The sequence below is a fragment of the Xenopus laevis genome, chromosome 6L, assembly GCF_017654675.1.
Source record: "Xenopus laevis strain J_2021 chromosome 6L, Xenopus_laevis_v10.1, whole genome shotgun sequence".
Taxonomy (NCBI): domain Eukaryota; kingdom Metazoa; phylum Chordata; class Amphibia; order Anura; family Pipidae; genus Xenopus; species Xenopus laevis.
In genome coordinates, this window is record NC_054381.1 from 81,065,204 (window position 1) to 81,076,967 (window position 11,764).

At 42.7% G+C, this 11,764-nt stretch overlaps 1 long non-coding RNA gene across 1 annotated transcript in view; it reads left to right on the forward strand.

Annotated features, from left to right (window-relative positions):
* The window catches only part of LOC108719084, a 40,107-nt gene extending 29,956 nt beyond the window's left edge, over positions 1–10,151 (forward strand). Inside the window, exon 4 of the long non-coding RNA XR_005961920.1 lies at positions 9,611–10,151. This is a non-coding gene — a long non-coding RNA (uncharacterized LOC108719084). The remainder of the gene's footprint in view (positions 1–9,610) is intronic.
* Positions 10,152–11,764: the final 1,613 nt, after the last annotated feature.

Here is an 11,764-nt window from a genome sequence, read left to right on the forward strand (position 1 = left end):
ATATAAATTATCTTTATCTTTTTAATATAAATTAGAGGGGGAGAAAAGTTACATATAGTGCGGGGATTGAACCTCTTGGCCAAAAGGCAAGCATTTAATCCATTAGGCCACCACTGCAACATAAATGCGTGCATCTCTTATCTCCCTTAGTAAACCGTGCACTGTTTACTGGAATTGATCACATTACCTAGCGCTTGGCGGCCTCTAGTGGCAGCAACTTGTATTACATGCTGGTAAATGCGCTAAACGCGATGAGGCTTCATGACACATCGCACTTGCTGCAGCTTAACTAGCGTTACAGCGCGATAAACGTAAAAAATAAAGTGACTCCATCTGTAACATTATGGTCACTATTACCCAGGGATTCAATGACTTGCACATTTGCTATAAGTTCTGGGTCATTTGAGATCACTAAATCCAGAATTTTTTTCTGGTAGGCTCCTCAACAACCTGTGCCATAAAATTGTCATGCAATAAGTTTATAAATTTGTTCCCATTAACTGATCTGGCAGTACTGTTGCTCCAGTCAATATCTGGGTAATTAAAATCCCCCATTATCATTACTTTACCCAAACTAGCAGCCTTTTCTATTTGCATGAGGAGCTTCTTCTCCTCCTTCTCCTCACTTACATTAGGGGGTCTATAGTTTAAAATCTCCTCCAAACCTCTAGCCATCTTCTCTCTAAAAACAGCTGCACCATCATCATTGAGGTGCAGCCCATCCATAGCAAAGAGCCAGTAGCCGACTGAGAAATCAGCTGAGTTCTCCAAAAACCCAAAACCCTCCTCCCTACACCAATCTCTCAGCCACAGTACAGTGAGGGACACAGTCACCTTTGCTCACTTGTTATTTGTCCATATTCTAAGTATTCAATTTATAATATATTTGAACTGCTAACAGTCTCTCGATACCTGAGTTTAATTCATCACTGTATAACTTGCATTGCATGTTAAACACCTGTCATTTAATGTCAACTGAATAATCCTTTTTTAATTGCTTCAATGAAACTAGTTAATTTTGCAAACATTACTTAAAGTCACAGCTGCCTTTATGAATAACTACATGTTTTTTATTACAGCTGTTAAAACATAGAAACTGTAACTGCCATCTGCCATAGGTAATGCACTTTAATGTGCAAATTCCACTTTTGGTTTTAACAGTTTACTTATTCTAGGGGTGGTGACAATGCTGACAAAATTGTGAAATTTTGTTTTTTCTAAAAACATTTTCATTTGATTTTGTGAGCCCCAATGACTCATTGTCTGACAAAATAGTTGCACTTTGTGCCCATCTACCTAAAATATCTTAAAACCTTGTTCATGCTGAATGATAATCTTAGCCAACATGAATCAAGGACATATCATAGCATTAAAGGGAACCTGTCACCCAAAAAAATATTTCAAATCCTATTTTATCATGTTAGTCAAGCAAAATGAACTTTAATTACACTGTATAAATTATTTGAATCTTGTTTCCATCAGTCTGGGACTCATAATAATAGCAAGCAGGCAGGAGCCATTTTGTGGACACTGTTATAAAGACAAGTCTTGCATCATCTCAGAGTCTTTGTGCACCAGAATGGGGGACCCAATGTCCATTGCCATGCCCTGGCTACACAATTAAATGGTTAAGAGAACTGGGGGAATGTAGGGAGAGCAGTGACACCTAGGAAGTGCTGAATGGAAAGTGAAAGTAATTGCTTGCCCCGCCTCTATGCCTAGGCATAGAGGAGGGGCAGGCAATATTTGATTGACAGCTGATATTTTTAAATGAGTTTACAACAGCTATGAATGCTTTAATAAAAAAAAGAAATTGGATTTCATATTTAATTTGAAAAGGACTTGTATTATACAGATTTTTATGTCTGGGTGACGGGTCCACTTTAAACCCATTTACGATGTTTAAATTATATTATAATATTGTTATTAGACATCTGTTATTAATTTTTTATCAAATAGGAATACTCTTGAATCAATGCAAGCATTCAGGCAGTTTTTGGTACCACTATACTAGATTAAGCCATTAAGGAGACATGGAAAATAATTGTAGGGACCCCTACGGGTTAATCTGCCCTGCAGCTTTAAGGCCCCCACCCTTTTTCTTAGAGTGATCTGCCAGGAGTGGTGTGACAGCTTCCTGCTACACTGCACTATAGTGTGTATAAGGAGTGGCCTCTTCCTCTTTCGCCTCTGGATGCTGATCCAGCTGGGGTGTGCTCAGGGGGACCAAGTACACCAGGCCCAGAAGAAGGCATGTGTCCAAGTCGGGGACCAGGAAACCCTGTGAATGAGGAATAGATAGACTAGGGCAGACTTGTCATAGTCTCTTTAGGAGGCAGTAAGGTTCAGTGGCGTAACTAGACTTTGTGGTGCCCCACTGCAGAGGCACTTTCAGGGGCCCCTAATGAAGAATTTGATGATGGAAATATATTCAGTAAGGAGACCTTCTACAAAAACAATGACACATGAGCCCAGTTGCACCCCCTACTCACCTTGTGCCTTTTCTACATGGCCCCCAGAGCCTTGTTCTCATGGCTGGAGTGCTTGCCCTCCTCTAGGCACTGGCATCTTACATTGCATGCAGTACATGTGATTCTCATGGATCGGTACAGGTGGAGATCTTGCAGAGACTCATCCTTCTTCTCACCTGGCTCTGCAGGGGGGCACTAGGCGATGCTTAGCGAGTGGGCCCCCAAGGCTGCCGGCTCTGCATGGGACTCTGAGTCCGGAGTCTGCACAAGGATGTTCTTGGCACAAGAAGAACAGGCACAGGCTGTGGGAACAGGGCAGGATTATGGGTTCCCGGTAAAAGTTGACGCACACCGGGTACTTGAGTTCACGGACAAGCTGTGCTGGAGGACCAGAGGCAGGCTCTATGCTGATCCCCTCCCGCCCTGCGCTCTAGGTTCGTAAAAAAAAAAAAAATCCAAGATGGCCGTGCGTTCCACAGTAGAACGCACAGCCCTTCACCAGTAGCAGGAGATGCACCGGCTGCACATAGGCAAAGCCGACGGCGCGGAGCACTTCAGGAATCGGGCCCCCCACATTGCGGGGTCTGTGGGTGCCTTACTTATGCCACCCTTCAGTAAAATCATTTCTGGGCCCCCCCGGGTCTGCTTCCTCTGTAGTTACGCCAGTGGTAAGGTTAGAGAGAAAGAGCAGCTGAAGCTCTAACAAGGATTTGCAGTATGGGAGTAGCTTCCCAGAGGCTCTGTGTGTTGCCTCCAGTCAGGGACCTCAGTGAAGAGGGACTGTAGGGGGGATCTGCTTTCCTGACAACTTCCAGGAGGGAATGTGTGTGAATTCTGCAAATGCCTAATGGAGGCTCTTCCTCATGAAATGCCTGTGTCTGCTCTAGATGAGCCTGCCTGCAGATCTGTGTGAACTCTCAAATATGCTGTTGCCTCAACTCTTGCGTGAGTAGAAACCTGATGTTACTTGCCTAATGCATAGATCAATAAACCTTGTTCCTTTTTTATTAAGAATCTCCTGGCGCCCCAGTCTTTTGTTATTGCACAGTAGCCTGTTGGAGTTGTAGTTACACTACACCACACCTTTAATCTTCCATATAGCGAAGGCCCTAGCCTGAAGTGTTAGAGTCACGTGTAACCCATGTTCTAGTGCACTAGGTGGTGAATTAACCCCGGATGGCCCAAATAGGTGTTACATAATAGTGAAAAGGAAAATAATGCAGAAACACTAAAAAGACAGGATTCTAGAATTGTAAGCATAACAATATCAAGAGGAATGAGAAAGGACCTCAGAAGGTGTATAGCATCTCCTGTTAAAATATGCATATTCTGCCCCCCTGTCACCTCTGTGTTATATTCCCTCTTTTCTGTCTATTCAACATAATCAGTTCCCTTTCTCTAATCATCTAAATATTCAGTTCCTTCTTCTATATTATTCTACATAATCTTCTCCCTTCTATAATGATATACGTATTCAGTTCCCTCTTCTACTGCATATATTATGTTATATTTCCTTTCTGTATTCATCTATGGCAGTGCTGTCCTACTTCCGTGGTACCAAGGGCCAGCATTTTTCTGGCCTACATGATGGAGGGACAATAATGGAAGCCAGTGTTGACCACTCCCTTTTAAAAACCACACCCATGTTATCTGAAGAAATGTCAAGATGACACCAACATTGATGGTGGTAGCACATCAAAAAACCAAATGGTTGGTGCTCACTGCAGGGATATCACTTATCACTGAAAAAAGTTTGTCATATTAGGACATACCCTTAAATGTGAAGGAAAGCTACCGAAGCATAGATTAGCCACAATAGTGCAAGTTACTAATGCAAGACTAAATTTATTCTGCAGAATGCTTTACCATGCCTGAGTAAACAGCTCTAGAAGCTCTCTCTGTTTGTTTAGGATAACAGCTGCCATATTAGCTAAGTGTGACAACACTTCATTCTTTCCCTGCTCACTCATAGCTCTGGGCTCAGATTACAGCAGGGAGGGGAGGAGGGAGGGGGAGCGGGAAGCAAACTGAGCATGCTCAAGCCCTAGCCCTCAAGGTTTATGCTGAAAACAGGAAATCTGATACAGAAGTCCATGTGTACACAACAGAAGGAGAGAAATGCTGTTGACAGAAGACTTAGTGCAGCATTACTTTGAGGGTTTACTGGTGTATTTATATACACCTTTCTGATAAAGCTTACTTAACTTAACCTTTCTTTCTCCTTTAAATCCATATGCCTCCTCATCCCTTGTGGATAGCACAGAAACCCCCAGCACATGTTTAAACACCTTTGGGATCCCCTAACAAGTATATTAAAAATGTTTACAACTCCCATCAGGTTCACCTAAAAACAGGCAGAGCAGACAGTATATGGCACTCATGGGCAGAGTATGGCAGGCAGAATATGGCACACACAGGCAGAGTAGGGCAGGCAGAATATGGCACACACAGGTAGAGTAGGGCAGGCAGAATATGGCACACACAGGCAGCATAGGAAAGTCAGAATATGAAACACACAAGCAGACTAGGGCAGGCAGAATATGGCACACAAAGGCAGAGTAGAGCAGGCAGAGTAAGGCACACGGCACAGGATACAAGCAGGAAATCGCACACACAGGCAGCATAGGACAGGCAGAATATGGAACACACAAGCATAGTAGGGCAGGCCAAATATGGCACACAAAGGCAGCATAGCACAGGCAGAATATGGAACACACAAGCATAGTAAGGCAGGCCGAATATGGCACACAAAGGCAGCATAGGGCAAGCAGAGCATGGCACACACAGGCAGAGATGGGCGCACACAGGTAGGGTAGAGCAGGCACAGGCAGAGCAAGGAAGGAGACAGGCAAAGCTATCAAAACCATCACGTACAGTGTCTGGGGCATGGCACGAGTGCTAATTTTTCCTAAGTGCTAATATTTCACAAGTGCTTAGAAAAGAGTTAAACAAGGCAGTTGGACAAGGCATTGACAAGGCAAAAGGAACAGGACTATCCTCTATCAACTTTGAACCAGCTGCGATAAGGAGAACACAGATTTGTTTGTACCTGCCAGTTTGTAACTTCTTACTCCAAACATGCTTTATCCTGCATTTCTCCTCCTTTCACTCTCATGCTTCATAAAACATTTTTCACTACCTCCTCCATCAAATCCCAGTTCTATACAAATCTCAGCCTTTCTACTCTCCTCTCCTTCCCTCTCCACACAAGAAGTTTATAATGTACTCTGTTTAGCTATTCCACAAAACTCATACAAACTAAGAACTTACAAATCCTGCTCACTTAGTCTATCTTTCCTTTCTATTGCTGGCAGCTGGGGACATTTCCCCAAACCCTGGCCCTTACCCCATCCCAGTTATATCATGGCCATAAGCTCCTTCTCTTTGGTGCAAATTCAAACAGTACAGAACTCTTACTCCTATATCCAAAAACCCAGTTAATCTTCCCTGTGCTCTCTGGAATGCCAGATCTGTTTGCAACAAGCTCACCGCTATACACGACCATTTCATTGCAAATTCCTTTAACCTACTCGCACTTACTTAAACCTGGCTTTCTCCTACCGACACTGCCTCACCTGCTGCCCTGTCCTATGTCGGCCTACACCTTACTCATACTCCCAGACCTTGTAACAGACCTGGAGGTGGGGTAAGTTTGCTTCTCTCACCCCGCTGTACTTTTAAAGTTCTTCCACCTGTTCCCTCCCTATCATTCTCCTCATTTGAGGCTCATTGCATTAGGCTCTTTTCTCCTGTTTCACTCTGCATTGCTGTTATATATCGACCGCAAGGACCAACTGCACAATTTCTGGACAACTTTGCTGCCTGGCTTCCTTACTTTCTTTCATCTAACATCCCATCCATCATATTAGGTTAATATACCCGTTAACAACTCTTCTGTCTCTAAACTTCTTTCACTAACCTCCTCCCAAGGCTTATCTTTGTGCTCAGACTCCCCCTCTCACTCCAATGGTAATGCTCTGGATCTCATATTTACCAGACTCTGTTCAACCACCAATTTTACTAACTCACCATTTCCCCTCTCTGATCACAATATGCTCACATTTCAACTCTCACTAACTCCCTCCAAACCCCTTGCTATTCCCCAAACACGTACTTACCGTGACTTGCAAGCTGTAGACGGGTCACATCTCTCTTCTTCCTTTGACTCTCTTCACTCTAATATCTCAGCCATCTCTTGTCCTAATGTGGCTACCTTTGTCTACTATAGTACTCTCACCACTGCCCTAAATGAGCTTGCTCCTACAAAAACGAAAGGTGCTAGACCCAAACCACTTCAACCTTGGCATACTGCTCATACAAAAGCGATCCAAAGACATGTTCCTGCTGTAATTGCAAAAATTACCCAGACGCAGAATCTGTTGTATTTAACGGCTTTATTAGCAGACAGGGTAGAGAAACATACACAAATTTGGCCCCCATGGAATGTGTTTCTACAATCATAAGTGAAAAAATACATTGATATATGCCATACTGAACGAAGTTGTACTGATGAGAACCATTTGAAGAATTTTGTACTGAAAATTATGTTTGCATTATTCTCTGTCTATGCATATGTTTTTGAACATCAGAATCAGACTTTTGGAGCTACAAATCTGCCCTGCGCTCCTATAACACCAGCCTCTTCCAAGCCAAACAAACATTCTTTACTTCACTCATTAACTCCCTTTCTAAAAAAACCAGCACAACTTTTCTCCACCTTTAACACTCTCCTTTCCCCTTCTCCACCCCCTCCATGCACATCTGTCTCTGCTCAAGATATTGTTGAGCACTTCAAAAACAATATTGACACTATCAGAAGGGACATTACACTACTCAACCCCCCTAGACTTCTACCACCCTCCCACCACACTCCCCAGTCTCTCCTGTGCTCCGTCACACCTGATGAGGAAGTCTCAAAGCATTTATCCTGTTCTCACCTTACCACCTGCCCGCTTGATCCAATTCCCTCAAAACTTCTCCGCAATACCAATCCTTGTCTAATCAAAGCCTTAACTCACCTATTTAATCTTTCGCTCTCATCTGGACTGTCTCCATCTCAACTAAAACATGCTCTTGTCACCCCCATTCTGAAAAAACCCTCTCTTGATCCCTCCAATCTTGACAACCTCCGACCTATCTCTCTGCTACCTTTCATCTCTAAACTACTTGAGCGCATAGTCTACAACTGATTAACCTCATTTCTATCTGACAATAACCTGCTGGACCCCCTACAATCTGGTTTTAATCCACAACACTCCACAGAAACTGCCCTGACTCTACCAACTAATGACCTTTTAACCGCTTAAGCCAACAATCATTTCTCACTACTAATACTGCTTAATCTCTCAGCCGCATTTGACACTGTAGATCACCTTCTCCACCTCCAGTCCCTCCATTCGCTTGGCCTTCGTGACACAGCCCTGTCCTGGTTCTCTTCTTACATCCCCAATAGTACCTTCAGTGTCTCCTACAACAGAGTAGCATCTTCTCCCTTACCTCTTTCTGTTGGAGTTCCTCAGGGCTCTGTCCTGGGACCATTACTATTCTCCCTCTATACTTCCTCCTTCGGCAAATTAATCAACTCGTATGGTTTCCACTACCACTTCTATGCTGACGATTCTCAGATCTATCTCTCTCTACACCTCAGCAACCGCTCCTCCTCTGCCTGGCCATTCTGTCAATCCCTCCACTGGCTTCCGTTAACTTTCAGAATCAAATTCAAATTAATGACACTGACTTTCAAAGCACTTCATAACTCTGCCCCACCCTACATCTCTGAATTCATCTCTATATACTCACCCAACCACTTACTACGCTCCTCTACTGACCTGCTACTCAACTCTTCTCTCATTAGCTCCTTACATGCTTGCATTCAAGACTTTGCAAGGGCTGCACCCCTCCTCTGGAACTCTCTCCCATGGTCTGTCCAACTTTCTCCCAACCTTTCTGCTTTCAAGAAATCTCTTAAAACGCAGTTCTTTCGAGAAGCCTACCCTCACTCTGCTTAACTACCAAATGCAACACCACATACAATACCACATTTCTCACCCACTTAATTTGATCTTGCCCACTCCCACACCTTGTGTATTACTCCCTTCCCTTTAGAGTGTATGCCTATGCATAGGGCCTTCCTCACCTTTTTTTACCGGTATTGATTGTAATGTATGTATATCCATATGTTCAATGTATATAATTCATGTGATTTAGTTGTATAATCACATTTACTTTACAGTGCTACGCAATATGTTGGCGCTATATAAATACATGTTAATAATAATAATAAAAATACATACTGGACTATTTACGGTGACACAATGCTAGTGCTGCTCCTAAAGTCTGTATGAGGTGTGGTCAATGTAGGGTCTTACAGGTGTGAACAATACAGGTCCTTACAGATGTGAACAATTCATGGTTTTACAGGTTTGAAGAGTACCTGTGATTTCAAGATTGAACAATGCATGGCTTTTACAGCTATCAAAGTACCCAGACTTTAATGGAGGACCACACAAGGGGGACCATGGGCTGGATGTGACCAGCAGGTGGCCAGTTGGACAGCATTGATCTACAGCAAAGATTTCTAAACTTTTTTAATCCCTGTTAGGGATGGCCTGTTTTTGTGTGTTTGGTGTATTGCCTGTTTTCCTAGTTCTGGAAGCACACCTTGAAGGTCCACTAAGGCAAGATTTAGGACAAGCACTTATTTTATGAACTATTACTTATTAAGATGGAAAGATGTGAAGCTGTTTTTTATCTGTTAATAAAACAAAATAATATGTCAAAATTTAGGGTTACTATTTCACAAATAGCAGGACAAATTACATGTATAATTGTATAATTGTATAAATGTATAATTTGTCCTGCTATTTGTGAAATAGTAACCTTAAATTTTGACATATTCTTTTGTTTTATTAACAGATAAAAAACATCTTCACATCTTTCCAGGGACAGGTAAAAATGTTTCCCTTTGCCCTTCCCCTTATAGATAGGGGTAGTCTGTCAGTATGTAACTTTTTAATGTTGCCATCTTGTATTTTGTTAAATAGTGGATTATTTGATACTTTGTTAATTCTATAATTGTTGCCAACTTGTTTCTAGGTTGTTACTTTTTAAACCATTGATTTTAATATGTTCCATTTCAGGACGTTTTCACTGAAAGAATTTTTCAGCACAGATGAAGGGTGTATTGGACATTTCGTATGGGGATTTGACCGAGTTTTGTTATAACACTTTCGACGCTAATTATGTTCACTAGGGGAAAATTTTAATAATATTAATGTACACTTTTTTTATTAACCTTTTGTTAAACGAAAAACAAAAAAGGAAAAACATTTTTTAAACGGATTTTTGATTGTTAATCATATATGCTAATTTATTAATTGAGCACTCTATTTGTATGGTTCGTGTATTAATTGAGCACTCTATTTGTATGGTTCGTGTCATGGTTTTTACATGCTTGACAAAGGGGCGTGACCCCTAAACGTTGCATTCCGCACAAATAAACGAGCAGGTATACCCTGCAATTTGAATGCCTGTGTGACGATCTTCTCTTGTTCTAAGATTTAAAAGGTATCACTACAGAGATTAACTGGTCCCTGCATTGTTAACACTTAAAATTCAGACTGTAATCCCTTGTATTGTTGACACGTTCTCCTCCCTGTATTGTTCCCACTTGTAACAACTCTATTGTTCGCATCCTAAAAACCTGTACTGTTCACACCTCAGTCCCAGACTGAAACTGCCCACATTGTTCACACCTCATACAAACTGCTGAAGGGGCACCAGCACTGTGTCACTGTATGTAGTACATTTTAGAGTGGTCCTGATAGGTTTCCCTGTCTCCTGCTCTCTTCTGCCTTCCCTATGCTACCTGTGTGTGCCATACTCTGCCTGCTCTATTCTCCCTGTGTGTGCCATACTATGTCTGCCCTATGCTCCCTCTGTGTGTCATACTCTGCCTGCCACACTCTGTGTGTTAGGCACTGCTACGCCCTTCCAGAGATTGCAAGCAGCCCTCCTGGCATTTTAAGGGGGGGGGGCACATGCACTGGGTGGTGCGCAGCTATACTCAGCATTCCCGAACCATTGCAGCATGAATCTTTGACTCTAATCTCAGTTTTTGGACTTTGACAAGGCTTTACTCGACGTGTTCTCAGACTTCAGTTCCTTCTATTCCTTATTGGTTCAGTTGCTTGGACAGACTTCCTTGGTAACAACTTGGCTTTCTCCTGTTCATTATGAGTTCTCTGATCTTGATTGATTGTTGTTGCTGCCTAGTTCAATATTAACCACTAGTGTTACTCCTGTTTTAAATACTGTGTTATAGTATTTAAAATGTTGCTGAACTGCAACATTCATCCGCTAACAGCTTGTGCTATTAACCCTTGCATGATCAGGGTAGGACTGGCGGGCCCACCGGGACTAATGTCCAGGGTCCCCTCTGACCCCCCCGCCCCCCCTACTGTGGTGCGCCACTGCATGATTATGCTGCTCTGTGTGCCTGCATGAATGGCGAGGTGCTGTGTGACGTCTAAAAAACAAATTTTTTAAAAAAATCGGGAGAGGGGTCTGGTCTGGCCCATTAAGGGTCAGGGCCCACTGGGTTTTTTCCCGGTATCCCGCCTGGCCAGTCCGCCACTGTGCATGATTGCATGTCATGCTTCTCTACTCCTGCTAAAAAACTGTGTTATAATCCTTGCTGAACAGCAACACTCAACCTGCTAACAGCTTGTGCTATTAACCCTTGCGGGACTTTATGTTATGCTACACTACTCCTGCTAAAAGACTGTTATAATCCTTGCTGAACTGCAACACTCATCCTGCTAACAGTTAATATTTCTGCAACACTATTCCTGCTAAAAGACTGTGTTATAATCCTTGCCACACTTTTTATTTCAGAAACACAATTCCTGCTTAAAGGACTGTGCTAATAACAATTACCACACTTTGTATCCTGCAACACTATTCTGGCTAAAGACTGTGCTAATACCCTTTACTGACTTGTGTTACCCTACAAACCAATTCTACCATAGACTGAATTGTTGTTCCTGGGCTGGTCTTGCTTGCATTCTCTGCAAGAGACAGAGCTGTTACTGCCACAGACTTGTCTACACTGGTATTTCTGACAGGTCTGCTTTATGTGCCCCAGTGGAAACCGCTCACTTACCTTGGTTTGATCAGCCATTCCCAGCTGGGTTGGTCGGTCATCCTCTCCTTTTCGTTCTGTGCACACTTACCTCCGAAAGGAACCTCTGCATCAATTAACTGCAGAAAGAAGTTCTCAAACTGCCCAACTG